At 41.2% G+C, this 15914-nt stretch overlaps 1 protein-coding gene and 1 pseudogene across 3 annotated transcripts in view; one reads left to right on the top strand and one right to left on the bottom strand.

Moving 5' to 3' along the window:
- The window catches only part of stxbp1a (syntaxin binding protein 1a), a 79833-nt gene extending 79744 nt beyond the window's left edge, over positions 1-89 (bottom strand). For all 3 annotated transcript variants that reach the window (XM_034192626.1, XM_034192627.1, XM_034192625.1), the window contains exon 1: positions 73-89. The gene's annotated coding sequence lies outside the window, so the exon portion shown is untranslated. The remainder of the gene's footprint in view (positions 1-72) is intronic.
- Positions 1-15914, top strand: part of LOC117529772 — a 58345-nt pseudogene that overhangs the window by 8190 nt on the left and 34241 nt on the right.

The raw sequence follows: 15914 nt of genomic DNA, 5'->3' as shown, positions 1-15914 counted from the left end.
CTTTGCAGGTGGCAACATGTCCTCAGATTAACAGCTCAAACTACTGTCTGCCATTCATTCTCTCTCTCTCACTCTCTCTCTCACTCCCAACTTGTCCTGTAGTACTTTGCTCTGTGCAAATATGCATGTATGTAGAGATTAACAGCAACAGCTTGACCTGAAATACTGAAGGTTGTGTAAATGCTCTCATTAAGTTTGAATCTGTGTATTTGTGTATGATGTGTGAACATGCACAGACTGCACACATCCTGAAGTTCTTCATCCTTGATGTATAAGCACATTTCTCACAAAGTGAACTCCTCCCTTATAAGCAGACAACACCCATCGTACAGCAGAACAGACTCCAGCCACGCGTGATGTTTAACCAGGATATGAACTGGTTATTTGACTGTGAACGCTGTCACTGTTCTTGTTACTTCGGCCAAGAAGGTTGTGTTTTTTTGCCATTTGTCTTTTTGTTTGTCAGCAAAGCTATCTCAGAATGACGCAAACTCATTTCAGTGAAGACTTCAGTCACTGAACAAAGTAATGCAACAGCTAATAAATGACTTTAGGTGACTACAGACATCAGAAAGTAACTAACAGTGAAGTAATTGATTGGTTGCAGGTACGTGTGTATAAGTAATGACTGACTGAATGAAAGTAACTGTAACAGGTTAACTGTATTTACCCTGGAAGTGTTTTTGACCTGAGAGTAACTGACAGAATGAAGTACTTGTAACTGAATCACTTAAAAACAAAACTTCTTTGATCTGGCCATACCTTTGATTCTGGTGATCTTTGATCCTGATTACAGGATCAAAGCAAGAAAATAAGACATACAATAATGAAAATGTAGCCTCCTTAGCAAGGTTCAAAGGTTAGGATCAAGGACGTGTGATCAAACTCAAAGGACAGCATTCATGATCGAGGAATGTTAGAGAAGAGATCAGAGGAATAACTGTCATGATGAAAAAGAAAAGGATGAAAGGAAATTTTCAGAGACATAAGCAGAAGGCTGTTGGACCTTGGTGGAGGTTTGTGCTCTCTGGGTGCCCTTTGAGTTAGCAGTACTCTTATTGCAGTTCAGGGGTCATGACAGATGGCCCCTCCACGTAGTCTGGTTCTACTCCAAGTTTCTTCCTGTTCAGGCAGTATGTCATCATCATTGTCACCTTGAGTTTGGTCTTGGAGGAATGGTGGCTCTCTGTATAGAAGACAGACTAGTCCAGTCTAGACCTGCTCTATGTGTAAAGTGCCTTACAAGAAAATCTGGTGTAATTTTGCGCGATATGATTGCATCATTTTCTAAACAAGCCAAACCAATCTAATGTACAGTAACTGACCCCTCTGATGCCCTCTTCAGGCCAACAGTGACATTGGACGTGTTGGTAGCCCATCAGTAAAGGTCAGCGCGGGTCAAGTGACTCATGTTTTAGACCCTGTTGGTTACACTTTGGTGTAACATATGACGACTTTTGCCTGAATGTGTCATGTGATGATACCACCACCACCTCACTGGCTCATACCAGAGTCCATGGAAAAGGAACCCCTTCATCCAAACCCCAAATCCCATCTTTCACTTGTGTGTAACATCAGCTGCCACTTATGTTGTCAAACATTAAATTGTCTTGGCACTGATGTATGCACAGGTGGTGTTTGCAGATACAATAGACTCGGGTCCCATGTGAGCACATGCGGTGTGGGTTTGATGAATGTCCAACACTTCGATCCGAACAGGTCCAAATGTTCCACCTGAGTTCAGTTAATGTGTGTCAAACCTGTTTCTCTGATGTGAATGAGGGATTAGAGAACAAAAGACCCAGATGTGCCCCACAAACCACACCCCCATGTTGAAATAAGCTCCACCCACCACTGAGGCAGGGAGGGATATAAACTCAGGCAAGAAATACGGTGAGAAACAGCTGAATTTAGTTTTAAGATTTCTTTGTTGCCATATTACACAGAATCCAGGATTGCACACGTGCACAGAGCGTCTCCCACCCCACTGGCAATCAGTTGGTTTGGTTTTCCTTTGATAACTTTGGGAATAAAGCAGTAGATATTCACTAAAGCCTGCTGTTAGTGAGCATCGAAAGATGATGTATTTGGAAAACTAGAAGCACTCAGAGAGTGCAAACCTCCGCCAAGGCCATGGGGTCACTGATGCCATAACATCTACACACCGTGGAATCATTGAACCTACAAAAGTCTATCAATGATGTTTGCTCAGTAGTAAAAAAAGTTTAATCTGCTGTGACTGGATAGCATGTATCCTTAGTGCTTGGCATCACAGTTTATTGCAACTTGCACCTTTCCCAGAAGCTACTGTCATCTGACCACTGATATTGATATTGTATGTGCTTATAGACAAAAACAAAATGAGACAAAATTCAATTTATTATTCAACTAAACTGCAAATATATGAATTTTTTTAACATTTATGAAACACTTCTCTAAACAAGGCCATAGGGTCACTGACCCTAAAGAGATTCCCTGCTTGGCACAGTGATCTATTCAACAATTCAGTGTTACAACCAAAACTATGATACATACACTTTCCTTTATATTTGACATCCTTGACCATGAAAACATACCACTAGAACTTGGAATCACTTTTATGTCTTTATTAGTTCAAAAGTTATTGTATTAAAAATGATTTTTCAGTAATGGCGGTTTTCTTCTGGATCTAGCTCCATAACATTTGAAGCTACATCAAATCTGATGACACCTTACTGAATCAGTACAGATTCAGCAACAATTTGGTGTTAGTTGTGCATCTCTAGCTTCATTTGTCACCTCACACTGACACATTTTCTATTTTCCCTATATTTTTGCATATTCTGGATCACCAGATCCGGAATCCGGATCTGATCATCACCAAACTTTGTTGTTTGATAGAACATTTGACTATGTTACACCCAAATTTTTTTCAAGCCTTTCTGCCTTGTTTTTGTGGAGTTAGAAACTAGAATGTCAAAATTCCCCCTATCCCGCAACGATGAAGAATCCTTTAAAAAATTCCTGGATCCGGATCGTGATCTGGATCACCACTAAAATTTAATCACTTGTTCGTCTTGTCATTTCCAACCACTCCACAAAATTTCATCAAAATCCGTTCAAAACCTTTTGAGTTATCCTGCTGACAAACAGACAGACAAACAAACAAACGCGACCGAAAACATAACCTCTTTGGCGGAGGTAATAAAAACCACCACCTGTGTCGCTCATCTAACCACACTACCACACGCAGAGTACACATCGATGTGTTTGTGTGCATGTGGTGACTGGTTAGGACAGGAGTTTGAAAAACTACCAGATATGGATGAGGAGGGAAAAACTACAGTGGAGGTAAAACCCTCTATTGGTCAAACCCAATCATGATCAAATTTCATCTTATCTGAAATATACACATTTGGGATGTCCAGTTCAGATTTGGTGAAAAGCTGACAAATGTTGTAAGTCATCATAGGCACAAAAAGCAGGATTGATGCACATTCCACTTTGGGGCTGATGGCGGACAAAAGGCAGAAAACAGTGTATATCAACACTGTTAATCGGATACGATTCACACGGAAACCATTAACAAGCAAGTTCTGACTCTAAGGAGTCCCCCCCCCACAAAAAACAAAAACTACAGTGCCCAGAAAGAAAAGGAAAGCAGATGATACTCATCTAGGGAACACATTAGTCAAAACCAAAACAGGATGAAGGGTTTCCTTCCTCGTGTTTGACCTCTGAGAGCACAAAAGCCTTCAGGGACCCCCCCGTTAGTATGTGCTCTATATTATTAAATGATTATAATTTGAGATATTTTACCAAAGAAGGTGGGGGATGAATAATTTCCTTTGCTTTCCTTAGGTAGGCCTTAGTGGAAAAAGTTTGGAAATACCACCACATTCCAATGACAAAAGTTCCTCAAAAAGAGTAGAAAGCCTATTCACATGCAGGTTTCAGTTCTGCTGACTCGCCAGTGGAAATTACAGCTCAGCAGGCAGCATTTAACCTGTCTGCCATTTACACATGATGAGAGAAACTCTGTCCAAGACCAACTGGAGGCACACATACAAATAAAATAGTTCAAATATAGAGATTTTTGCACTGAAAAGAGTGCTTAAAGACCAAGAGATTGAAAAATCAGATTTTAGACACATAATATCCTAATTTGTCTAAAACAAGCAGTGATGGTCTTGGTGGCCACCAGACAGAGGCTTTGAAAATTTCATTTCAATTTATTTAAAATGATTTAATCTATATGGTGCCAAATCACAACAAAGCTGCCTCAAGGGGCTTCACACAAGCAAGATCTAACCTTACTAACCCCTAGAGCAAGCACACAGGCAACAGTGGTAAGGAAAAACTTCCTCTGATGATACTGAGGAAGAAACCTCAAGCAGACCAGACTCAGAAGGGTGACCTAGTGCTAAGGTCATTCTAACAGTTTAAAGGTTTTTGCAAAGTTTTACAAAAGGTGAAGAAACAGAAAAAAATGAATTCAAAACAACATGACATAATAATAAAAGAATATGTATTTGATGAGAAGTCCATGCAGGCAGTTATGCCACAGGCAGGTGTCATCCAGCAGAATCAGTCTCCCGGACAAACTACACCTAAGGTATAATTCACCAGCAGTAAATCAACAGGAAAGCAGAGAAAATACTAAAGTGATTGCAGCCGCTAATCCTAAGCTTCACTAACAGACCCAGAATTTAGATAGAATTGAGGCAGAGACCTGTTCTGTTACTAATAAAACAAATTTAAAAGGATAGGAAGCCTAGTTACATACTATACTAGCCATACAAAACAGAGAATAAATGCTTCCTAAATCTGGACTTGAATGTTTCTACAGAATCTGACTGTTTTATCTCCATAGGGAGATCAATCCACAAAAGGTGCACAATGAGTGAAAGCTCTGTGGCCTGTAGACTTTTTATTCACTCTAGGGACACAAAGTAGCCCTGCACCCTGAGAACGCAGAGCCCGGGCTGGTACGTAGGGTTTGACTAGGTCAGCTAAGTAGGGAGGTGCTAGTCTGTGAATAATTTTGTAGGTTAATAGAATCTGAAAATCTTATCTCACAGGGACTGGACGCCACTGAAGAGATGCCAAAATGGGTGTAATGTGGTCGAACTTTCTGATTCCTGTCAAGAATCTGGCAGCAGCATTTTGAACCAATTGGAGACCCCAAATGCTGGACTGCAGTAAGCTAGAAAATAGAACATTGCAGTAATCTAGTCTAGAAGAGACAAATGCATGAATCAGGGTCTCTGCATCAGCCATAGACAGGATGAGATGAATCTTCACTATATTTTGCAGGTGGAAGAAACCAGTTCTCGTAATATCTCTAATGTGCAGATCAAAGGACAATGTGGGATTAAGACTCACAAGGTTCCTCACTTTGTCAGTGTGATGTATGACACACAAGCCTAGGTTAAGGGCCCCTTCACACATAACACAAAAGACGCAGAAACTGGAAGAAAATCCATGAATCAAACACGAAATGGGGAACCCACGAAACAGTCCACCTGCTGTCATGAGGGATGCACGGTCGCACAGGCTTGCATGACACACCGGTGAGGTTGTGCACGCATCACTGCCCTATAACAGGAGTGTAAAATGCCTAAAATCAACAAGGGGATAAACATATTTAAAAGAGAGAGAGAGAGAAATTAGACAATGTAGACGAACAGGAAGTCGTTAATTATGGCAAAAAAGCACCGTAATAAATGACAAAATGCAGGGGTGTCCCATGTGGTGATTTCCTGGATGGCACGATATTCACCAGCGTTGCGGTGCGCTGGTGCAGCGTGCTGGTGCAGCGGTCAGCTGAAGCAATATGCGTTTTAATTTATTTCCACGTGAGGGCAGGATGCCAACGTCCACGCGTCACGCTGCCGTCAGCAACTTAATATCCTACAAGCCAGTGCAGGTGTTCCCGAGCTATGACTTGTGAGCACAGATATCGGACCAGGTGCACGTCGCAGGGGGACACGCCCACCTCTGTTCAGCGGACCTCGACAGGTCAGAGAAAAAAAGCCTCACTCTCTGTTGCTTTGTTCTGTGATTTTAATTTAATGTATGTATTATTATGTGTTAATCCTGCATCTGTCTGATGTCTGTGTTTTTAATTTGACACCTTGAGTGAACGGTCATGTCCAGCTGTTAGTCTACGGTCAGCTGACAGGCGCTGTATGTCCACAGCAAAACATATGAGCAAGCCACAGCTGACAATGTTGGATTTATGGTATGTGTATGTGTGTGTTGGTGGGGGGGGACGACACTCTGCACAAGCCATTTGTGTGTGTGTGTGTGTTGGGGAGGGGGGTCGGCAAAGTTACACTCATTTGTGTTGCTAAGTGACGCCACACGCGTGTTGACTTTGACAATTTTCACAGACAGGTTGAATGTGATCGCCTGCTGTCTACTATTGCACCAGGTGCGCAAACAGCCCCGCTTTTTGTGCAACAAGCGGTGTTAGATGTTTGTGTGCAACACCTGGAATTTGGCAAACACCTTCCGAGGGGGGATCAAATGAGCATGTGCAGGGCATTTGCGGTCTTTCGGCCCCTTGTGTGCGCAAATAGTTGTAGCGACAGGTGTATGAGGCGTTTGAGGCGGCTCCGATTTTTCACAAATGGCATGCAATTTCTCCTTCGTGCGTTAGGCGGCCGTCAGTCGTATTATGTGTGAAGGGGCCCTAAGTGTTAGCTGATCAGACTGGACCAAGGGCCACCATTTCAGTCTTGTCAGAGTTTAAAAGTAAGAAATTGCAGGACATCCAGCTTTTTACTGACACAAGGCAATCCTCTAAGGTTTTTTTTTGTGTATGAGATTACCAGCAGTTATCTGCATGTACAACTGAGTATCATCAGCATAGCAATGAAAGGTAATCCCAAAACACTGCAATATGTGCCCAAGAGGTGCTATATGAAGGGAGAGAAAGCAGGGGAAATGAAATGAGTAGTGTCTACTTTTGGCTAAATTCATAGAAATTCTTTTCCACAGAGTTGTGTTAACATGTCATTTGAGTTTTAGAACGTCACCGCTGTTAAACAGTCAGGAAATAACGGTTTATTTCTGATGTAGTACATTTCTGTGTTGTAATGACTGCTCTCAGTGATTTCATTCACTCTGCACTTCCCTCGACTGCCTTCCACTTTTTTATTTTGCTGCTAAATTCATACAAAATCCTTTCCACAGAGTTGTGTGGGCGTAAGACAGCATTAGTTGAGTTTTGGAATAGAAATGCTCTGAAGCAAACTTTCAAACTTCCCAGAAATCTCTGGATCTCAAAGGCCAAGTCTTAATTTTGATGTCAAATAATTTGCAATATGCATGGTAAAAAAAGAAAAAATTCACCCACTTCTCATACAACCAATGAAGCAAGAGAGACAACATTATTCCATGTTTGTTTGCCTCCACTCAACATATTTTGTGAAAATAACCAGAAATATCCTTTTTGACCTTTGATAGAATTGAAAATAAATACTAAGGTGAGAAAGCAGATTATGGACTGAAGTAACCATTTCTACCAAATCAAACTGAACAGTCTTCCACAAAAATGAACACAAATTCTCCATCTGCCCAGTGAAATTACCCTTCGCTGGATTCTAGCAACAGATCAGTACATTTTTTCCCCTTTAATGAGAAAAGCATCAGATGACCCATTTTTCAAAAGCTTGCCATGAAGCAGGCTGCAGGAAAAATCCCACCATCACTTCCAGTTTTTCTCGATAATTGTTTCACATTGTTTGTAATTTTATTACCGAGGCCATCAAAATATGGCCATCGGGTATCACGAAGGCTTTGTGTCCATCCGTCCATCTGTCTGTGCTCAGCATCAAGTCCAGTCCTATTACTGGCAGGGTCTTTAAATTCAAATCAAATCAAATCAGTTTTATTTATATAGCGCCAAATCACAACAACAGTTGCCCCAAGGCGCTTTATATTGCAAGGCAAAAGCCATACAATAATTACAGAAAAACCCCAATGGTCAAAACGACCCCCTATGAGCAAGCACTTGGTGACACAGAGAACATTCTTGGGTCACAGACTTTATTCAAAGATGGCTAACCTTGACCTATTTTAAGAGGTTAAAAGTCACATTCTGTTTCCTATTTTTCTGCTATGAATCATGCAAATCCTTTTTTAAGGTGGGGGGGGGGGGGATGACAGCCAATCAGAGTAGAGCGGCATTGTGACGTGACTGACTGCTCTCTCTGGCGCTCCAAAACCACTTCATTTCTGGTTAAATATAGCACGTTTCTCATATATTATGTAAGAGCTAGCGAGAAATAAACACTTCTAAAACTGAAAATGCTGTTTTTGTAACCTGATAACACCTCTGGAGTGATTTACAAGACATCTCGTGGACGCCAGCTTGCACGTGCATCACACACAGTCAAAGGTAACTTCTGCCCTTTTCAAAAACCTCATGTATGTGCACACACACACACACACACACACACACACACACACACACACACACACCCCTTCTGCAGACACTGTTGTAATGTAAATAAAATATTATGATTGATTGATTGAGTTTATTCTGCAACATCAATATAAACGTACAGAGGTGACTGTATCAATGATACACTGATAACACAACAAAGGATAAACGCTTATTTCCATTGTGGTCCTCGTGAAATTAGGTGACAAAATGGAGGGGCTTCATTGAACGTGTGCAATTTGTACATAAGACAATAGAATCTTAATAATGAATGTAAATAACAATAAATGTATATTTAATTATATATATAAATATATAGTTTGCACTCAGATACGAATTAAACAACTGCAGATTATAAAGAAGACTGCTCATACGGCCAAGGGTATTTTAGCATTGCGTTATATTTTTCCTTCCTGCCAGTACGACGGGCTGTTTTAATCGCACTGTCCCATCTCGTCAACATTCTTGCCTTTTCTACCCTGTTCCATCAGCCTTTTCCTTCCTTCTTGCGTTTAATCTTGTTGCCATTAATATCATAGCTTTTCTTTTTTTAGTTTGTGTCGCCTGCATGACTCTGTGTGTGTGTGTGTGTGTGTGTGTGTGTGTGTGTGTGTGTGTGTGTGTGTGTGTGTGTGTGTGTGTGTGTGTGTGTGTGTGTGTGTGTGTGTGTGTGTGTCACGTCCTGCAGCTCGGACGAGGGACTTTATGAAGGAGTTTGGGGATATATACGAGCAGCAGTATGCAGTGGCTCTATTCAACAGCGTCCGCTTTGAGATAGAAGGAGGGGGAGGGATGCAGTCGCAGCTGCTTCACAGAAAGGTGAGTTCTACCTGTTGGATCCAGAAGGTAGATCTATCAAACACCAAGCTCAAAATCTGATCAACTGCCCCTTAACACAAGGCCTAATGTCTCCTCACATTTCACTGAAAGCCATTCATGTCTATTTGCTATGTCTTACTGACAGTTAAGCCACACCCCCTCGGCAGAGATGATAACTATTAACTAATGTCAACTAACCTATTACCATATTACATTTACTGTAAGTCGGCATTTCACAAGAATTCAAGGGGAAAAATAACAAACAAACAAAAAACATACTGTAAAACGATGATTTACAGTACAGACAATTCAGTCATGAGTCCAGAGAGCGTAGACTAAAAACTATGATTTTGGTGTATAGTTACACTCTTATTATTTATTTATTTATTATATACAAGTCACTTCAGAATATAAGTTACAGAACCTCCCAAACAGTAAAAAACAAACAAACCAACAACTTGTATCTCAGTAAACACAGTAAATGCCTGACTACTTCATCACAGTAAAGTTAAAAAGTAAGACCCTTCGGCTGCTCCCTTGTTTGCACTCGGGGTCACCACAGCAAATCCGAGGTGGATCTGCATGTTGAATTGTCACAGGTTTTACGCCGGATGCCCTTCCTGACGCAACGCCACATTACATGGAGAAATGTGGCAGGGGTGGGAGTTGAACCGGGAACCTGCCGCACTGAAACCAAGTGCACTAACCACTTGACCACCACCCCTGCACCTGACTACTTCATCACATTGATGCAAAAAACCAGGACTGCTGTAAAACTGACCTGTTTGTTGATGTGTGTCACCAACATTGGCCCAATTTAAGCTAATTTGTAATGGTAGTCAATAAAATGCATTTTCTGCCAATGTCCAGCAGGGCACTTCCATGTGACTCACTGTACATTTTTGGTCGCTTTACAAGTTGTTTTTTGTGTACCTCCCACACATATCAATTCTTAGACACCATTTCTTACATGCACGTGCCAGTTGACACAAAGTGTGAAATGACATAAACAAAAAGATACATTTTTAATTAGTCTTTTAATTACAGCGTGACTAGCATTACACCAAAAGTCCTTTGTTTCCTGAAAAAAAATTATATCTAGAAAACTGAAACTGCAAGGGAAACACTGTAAAAAAAAAATCTTGCCCAATTTTCCCATTCAGCATGGAAATGCTCAGCAGAACCTTCAAACATTTAGTGTTTGACGTCGATCAATTACTATAAGAAAAACTGTTGAAAAAATATATAATAATAATATTCTGGATTCATATGAAAATCTGATTGGCAATATCCAACCCATCTCCCAAGTTAAAAATAAACAAACAAACAAACAAATAAATACATAAAAATAACAAAAGCAGTATTTACTCTTACCTGCATAGCAGAGCCTGACGTTTAAGTTGTACAAGGTCTTATCAAGTTCTAATCTATGGTATCAGTTGGGATCATGATGCATGAAGACCTTATTCAGTTCTCACATACACGAGCTTTCAGAGACTCTGCTTCCTGGTGAACAGAAATGCACCCAATGCCAAACATATCCGAGGTGCTAGTGAGGTGACCCTGTGTACCAAATTTCACCTTCATAAGTCTTTGTCAAGGCATCGTATACATATGGTTTCAGAGACGTGGCCCCTGGTGGCCACAATTAGAAGCTAAATATGCCCAACAGCATACCAATCCAACATCTTAATGAGGGAAGCTTGTGTACCAAGTTTCACCTTTATGCACAAAGTCTTGTCAAGATATCACATACACATCAATCACACAAACAAGCACACACGTGCTGTGCTCTTACTGGCAGAGGTCAACAAACAAACATTGCCAACAGAAGAGTAAAATCTCTGTGAAATCATAATTTGCTGGCTGACTCTACTCTCACTTTACTTGGTGCATTACCACATTATTTGACTATATTTTCATACAACATGGACATCATTGTGGTAACAGAATAGTCATGTTACAAAGCAGGACTGAGCTCATTCTTGGCATACTGGAGGACTACTAAAATAAATAACTAGGACTAATTAAAACAACTCCTCCTTTTCTGTACCTCGTTATTACTTCTTCATTATTATTATTTTTTTGACCAGGAAAACAGTGCACATTTCACACCCGAGCAGAGACACTGTGTGGATTCTGTCATCGCTGAATCCCGCTGTTCATGATGCACTGAAACAAAAGTCACACAAACCAGCAGCATCTGTTTGGTGGTTGGGGTGGTGGAGCATTTTTAATTTTGTGAACCCATATTCCACCTCAAGTTCAGCAGTCAGGTTGAACTGATATTTTAAAATCTAGATAAGTTTATAACCATTTGTTACAAATGAAATATATTTTTTTTAAATTTCCTAATTTTATTTTTTATTACCGGGTTTTGATTGATTGGTGTTTTATTGTGTTTTGTCAAGCACTTTGTATGTATTGATTGTTAGCACTATACAAGTAAATGAAATACTACTACTACTACTACTACTACAACACAACTGAAGCAGTACACCCGACTGTAATAACCGAAAATCGGAAAATTCAGTGATTTAATTACGAACTTTATACCCCGTCCCACATAGCCGGAATCACGCAGCATGGCATTAGAATTATGAATTGGCACACATCCAAAAAGTGTCAGATTTCAGTTGCAAAACATTCTGACAGCCATCTACAAAAGTCCACACAGTTGGTCAAAATCGGCCGGCAGCCAGTGTGATGCATATGTTCAAAACCCTCCAGGCGTCGTCGAGATGGGACACCTATCTGCCGGTGGTCCATGTGTAATCTGAGGACCATCTGACCGCAATTTACATATTCCGATGGTGGCAAAACAGGATCCAAAATGGTTTGAGCGCATACGAGGGAACCTCGAGATGGATCTGGCACGGCACAGCGTTCCGGTATGACCTGCACGTGCCACATATCATAATGTCCACCACCCCCCCGGAGTGCAAAGGTTCTGTTGAAATGTATGTGGCATGCATCTTCATGATAATAATTATGAATTATTGTCATGTACAGTGAATGTGAACAGCGGCTATCAAACCGAAAGCTCTGTGCGCTACTGCGCACACGCCGTCGCAAATCTGAACAGGCTGCTATATCTACAATCGACTTTACAGTCCAGATATGTGTCCATTCCTTCCTATGGGCGATGTAAGTAATGTGAATGTCTCCATCATAACTGTATATAACATGGGCGGCTGCGCAGTACGCATCATTGCACGCGTCAGGCTTGGAGCTGAACGGATCTCATGCTGTAATAAATGATCAACCTCTAACTTGTAGGCGATATGACATGGACTTGTAGTGCTAGGCTGTGACAGCATTAATAAACATGAATCTCACCTCCAGCGGCGGTCCAGGAGAGTTTCACAGTGCGTACATGGATGTGGAGCTGAAACCCGCAGCCTGTGGTTAAAATCCTCTCACCCAAAATAAAAATGAATTCCCATGTGATAATCCAACCATCACGGTGTCCAGAGTTGTGTTGTGCTCCGGAAGTGACTTAAAAAGAAAAAAGAAATTAAGGTTACTGGAAAGGCTCCGTCTGACAAATGAAACAATGACACAATGCCAGCAACCTTCAGCAAAGCTGCTCAGTGGCACTAAGCGTACATGTGCTCTTAGTGACATATATATATATATATATATATATATATATATATATATATATATATATATATATATATATATATATATATATATAGCGCGCATGTGTGCCACGCACACACGCATGCTGCGCACGCATGTGCACGAAGCACAGCGCTCTAGTCCCGTGTTTGCCATCCAAACGTTTGGACATCAGACAGTCTGCAGCGCCTTTTATGGCCGTCTGACGACAGTCTGTATCATCTACCTGTTGTCTACATGCGCTTCAGATGCCATAGTGCAGGTGTAGACGATGTACTCTGGATGCATTCCAACATGGCTGACTGCACCTCTTTTCCTCACCACTGCGTCAGATTATGGCAGTATTTGCAGTGTCGGGCATGATTCCTGCACATTCTTGCTACGTGTGACGGGGGCTTGAGTTTATGTAATGACATTTTCTCCCTCATGTGGAGTCACTGATTTACTCAAGTAGCTCAATTACATTTTGCTTCTCATTTTAAGCATCCTCTGAGTTGCTTTTGTCTCTTCAACATGATTTGCTTTATAAATGTGATAAGTGTTTTTGGATGCATCAAATATTAAAATGAGGGCAAAATTCAGCCAGTCTTTAAAAAAGGTGTGATCCATTTATAGCTTATTACATAGTATTTTAAGCATTGACACTGTCCCTCTGTGCATGAGTGACACTCAATCATGCACGTACACTGTTTCCACCAGACAAACTTTTGCCGCTTCCCAACACAAGCGCTACTTTGTTTCAGCACCACCTCTCAGCGCTCACTCTCTTCCTCATTCTTTCCTCTGTGTCTGGACTGTTTGAACTACTTGATTACTTCATGCAAGATACTAAATCTGAAAACACAGTGGGTGTTGTATATCTTTGTATAAATGTGTGTGTTTTAGGGTTAAAAAGCAAACAAACAAAAACTCAATTTCTGTAAATGTCAGAAGTACTTCAGCACACTTCTGTCAGGAAAATTAGATTTTTATTCACAGTGAAGCAAATTTTAGTACTTGTTTTTACTTTGCTATTTCAACTACACCACCCCCCCCCCCCCCCCCCAATAAAAGCACAATTTTGGCGGTGCCAAGCACTGCATTCCAGAAGATTCAAACAAATCTTTTCCATCAGTTGGAGTTATGACTAGAAAACTAAAAATTTTTATCCATTTCACTTTTAGAAAGCTGCTGTTCTGACACCAGCACCTGGAATGTAAATAATCAGCTCATCGTCGAAATAACGCATTTTACTACGAGATTTAAATCAGCTGTATTGTAAACAATAAAGTGCACATGCATTCAGACAGATGTTAAAATTTTAAGATGTTTCAAAATAAAGTATTTGCTATTGAACCATAAACCCTTGTTACTGTGTTGTATTTTTTTTAAAAACTGTTACTTTGTTGTACATATGAAGAGTCTCAGTCATCCAACTCATGGTATAGCTTGGTGTACGAGGTCTGTTAGAAAAGTATCGGACCTTTTTTATTTTTTTCAGAAACCTGATGGATTCGAATCACGTGCTTGCATGAGCAAACCTTGAACCTTCTTGCGCATGCGTGAACTTTTTCACACCTGTCAATTGCATCATTTTCTGGTAAGCAGCCTTTGTGTGAGGTGTGTGTCATGCGCTCGGCGTTTTTTTCATTTCAAGGAAAATGACGGAACAACTGGAGCAGCGCCGCATCAAATTTTGCCAGAAACTGGGTGACAGCCAGGTGGAAACTATTCGAAAGATTCAGACGGCTTTTGATGACGATCCTATGGGCATCACACAGATTAAGGAGCGGTACAACCGGTTTAAAGACGTCTGCACAACGTTGGAGAGCGAGCTGCGCTCCGGTCAGCCATCAACACGCTGAAACGACCAGATCATTTCCAAAGTAAACGCTGTGGTGATGCGGGACCATTGTGTGACTAATCGAGAAATTGCGGAAGAGGTGGACATCAGCACTTTTTCGGCACATAACCCTAACCACTGTGACAGAATATTTGGCCATGAAAAGCGTGGCGGTGAAAATCATGCCGATGGCTTCGGCACGAAGCTGCCGACGGCGGAGCACAAGCGCCTTTGTGTTGAAGTCTCACAGGACATGTTGTGACATGTCCACCTCTTTCACAATTTCTTGGCTAGTCACACAACTGAAAAGTCATCGAAAGCCATCTGAATCATCTGAATGGTTTCCACCTGGCTGTCGCCCAGTTTCTGGCAAAATTTGATGCGGCGCTGCTCCAGTCGTTCCGTCTTTTTCCTTGGAATGAAAATCCGCCGAGCGCACGACACACACCTCACACAAAGGCTGCTTACCAGAAAATGACGCAATCGACAGGCGTGTAAAAGTTCACGCATGCGCACAAAGTTTCAAGGTTGGCTTATGCAAGCACACGTGATTCAAATCCATCAGATTTTTGAAAAAAATAAAAAGGTTGGATACTTTTCTAACAGACCTCGTATGAAGGCAACAGGTCTTGTTTGACTTTCAAGAAGATGTTCCTTCTCTCATCCTTCAGGCTTTCTTTGGTGATCAAATGTTGACAGACTGTCAGGGTTTATTTCTGTGCTTTTTCTATGATTTTCAGGATCCTCTTGCAGACAAATCTATCTTCTCAGGAAACCTATTTCAGTATTTGGAGGAGAATCGGAAGTGGAGGAATCGCTTCGTATCTGTGCCAAATACATATGCCGTGAGCTTCCACGAAAGCAAAATAGTGAGTGCACGTCGTCTCAGCCACACACGCACGCGCATACACAAAACCCCGAACTTTAACAATGCATGGACTATTTTAGGATGGTGTTACAGTGACTATCTGCCAACTCAGAAGGATGTGGACTGTGTCAAAGTTCTGGCAACGTCACAAATGTTGATCTGTCATCTCTTGGTTACTGTTACCACACCCTCCTCACCAGCAGTCATTCATTTTCAAAGTGTTGCGGCAGACAGACAGCAGACAGATGCCAGATGGCGGTCACAGCCTTGGCCAAGAAGTTATTCACTATTACACTGGACTCACTTCAACTCCTACAGCAGGCTTAGGCAGATGAAATTTCAGAAATTTT

The sequence above is a fragment of the Thalassophryne amazonica genome, chromosome 17 (genome assembly GCF_902500255.1).
Source record: "Thalassophryne amazonica chromosome 17, fThaAma1.1, whole genome shotgun sequence".
Taxonomy (NCBI): Eukaryota; Metazoa; Chordata; class Actinopteri; order Batrachoidiformes; family Batrachoididae; genus Thalassophryne; species Thalassophryne amazonica.
This window is presented reverse-complemented; position numbering and strand designations above follow the sequence as displayed.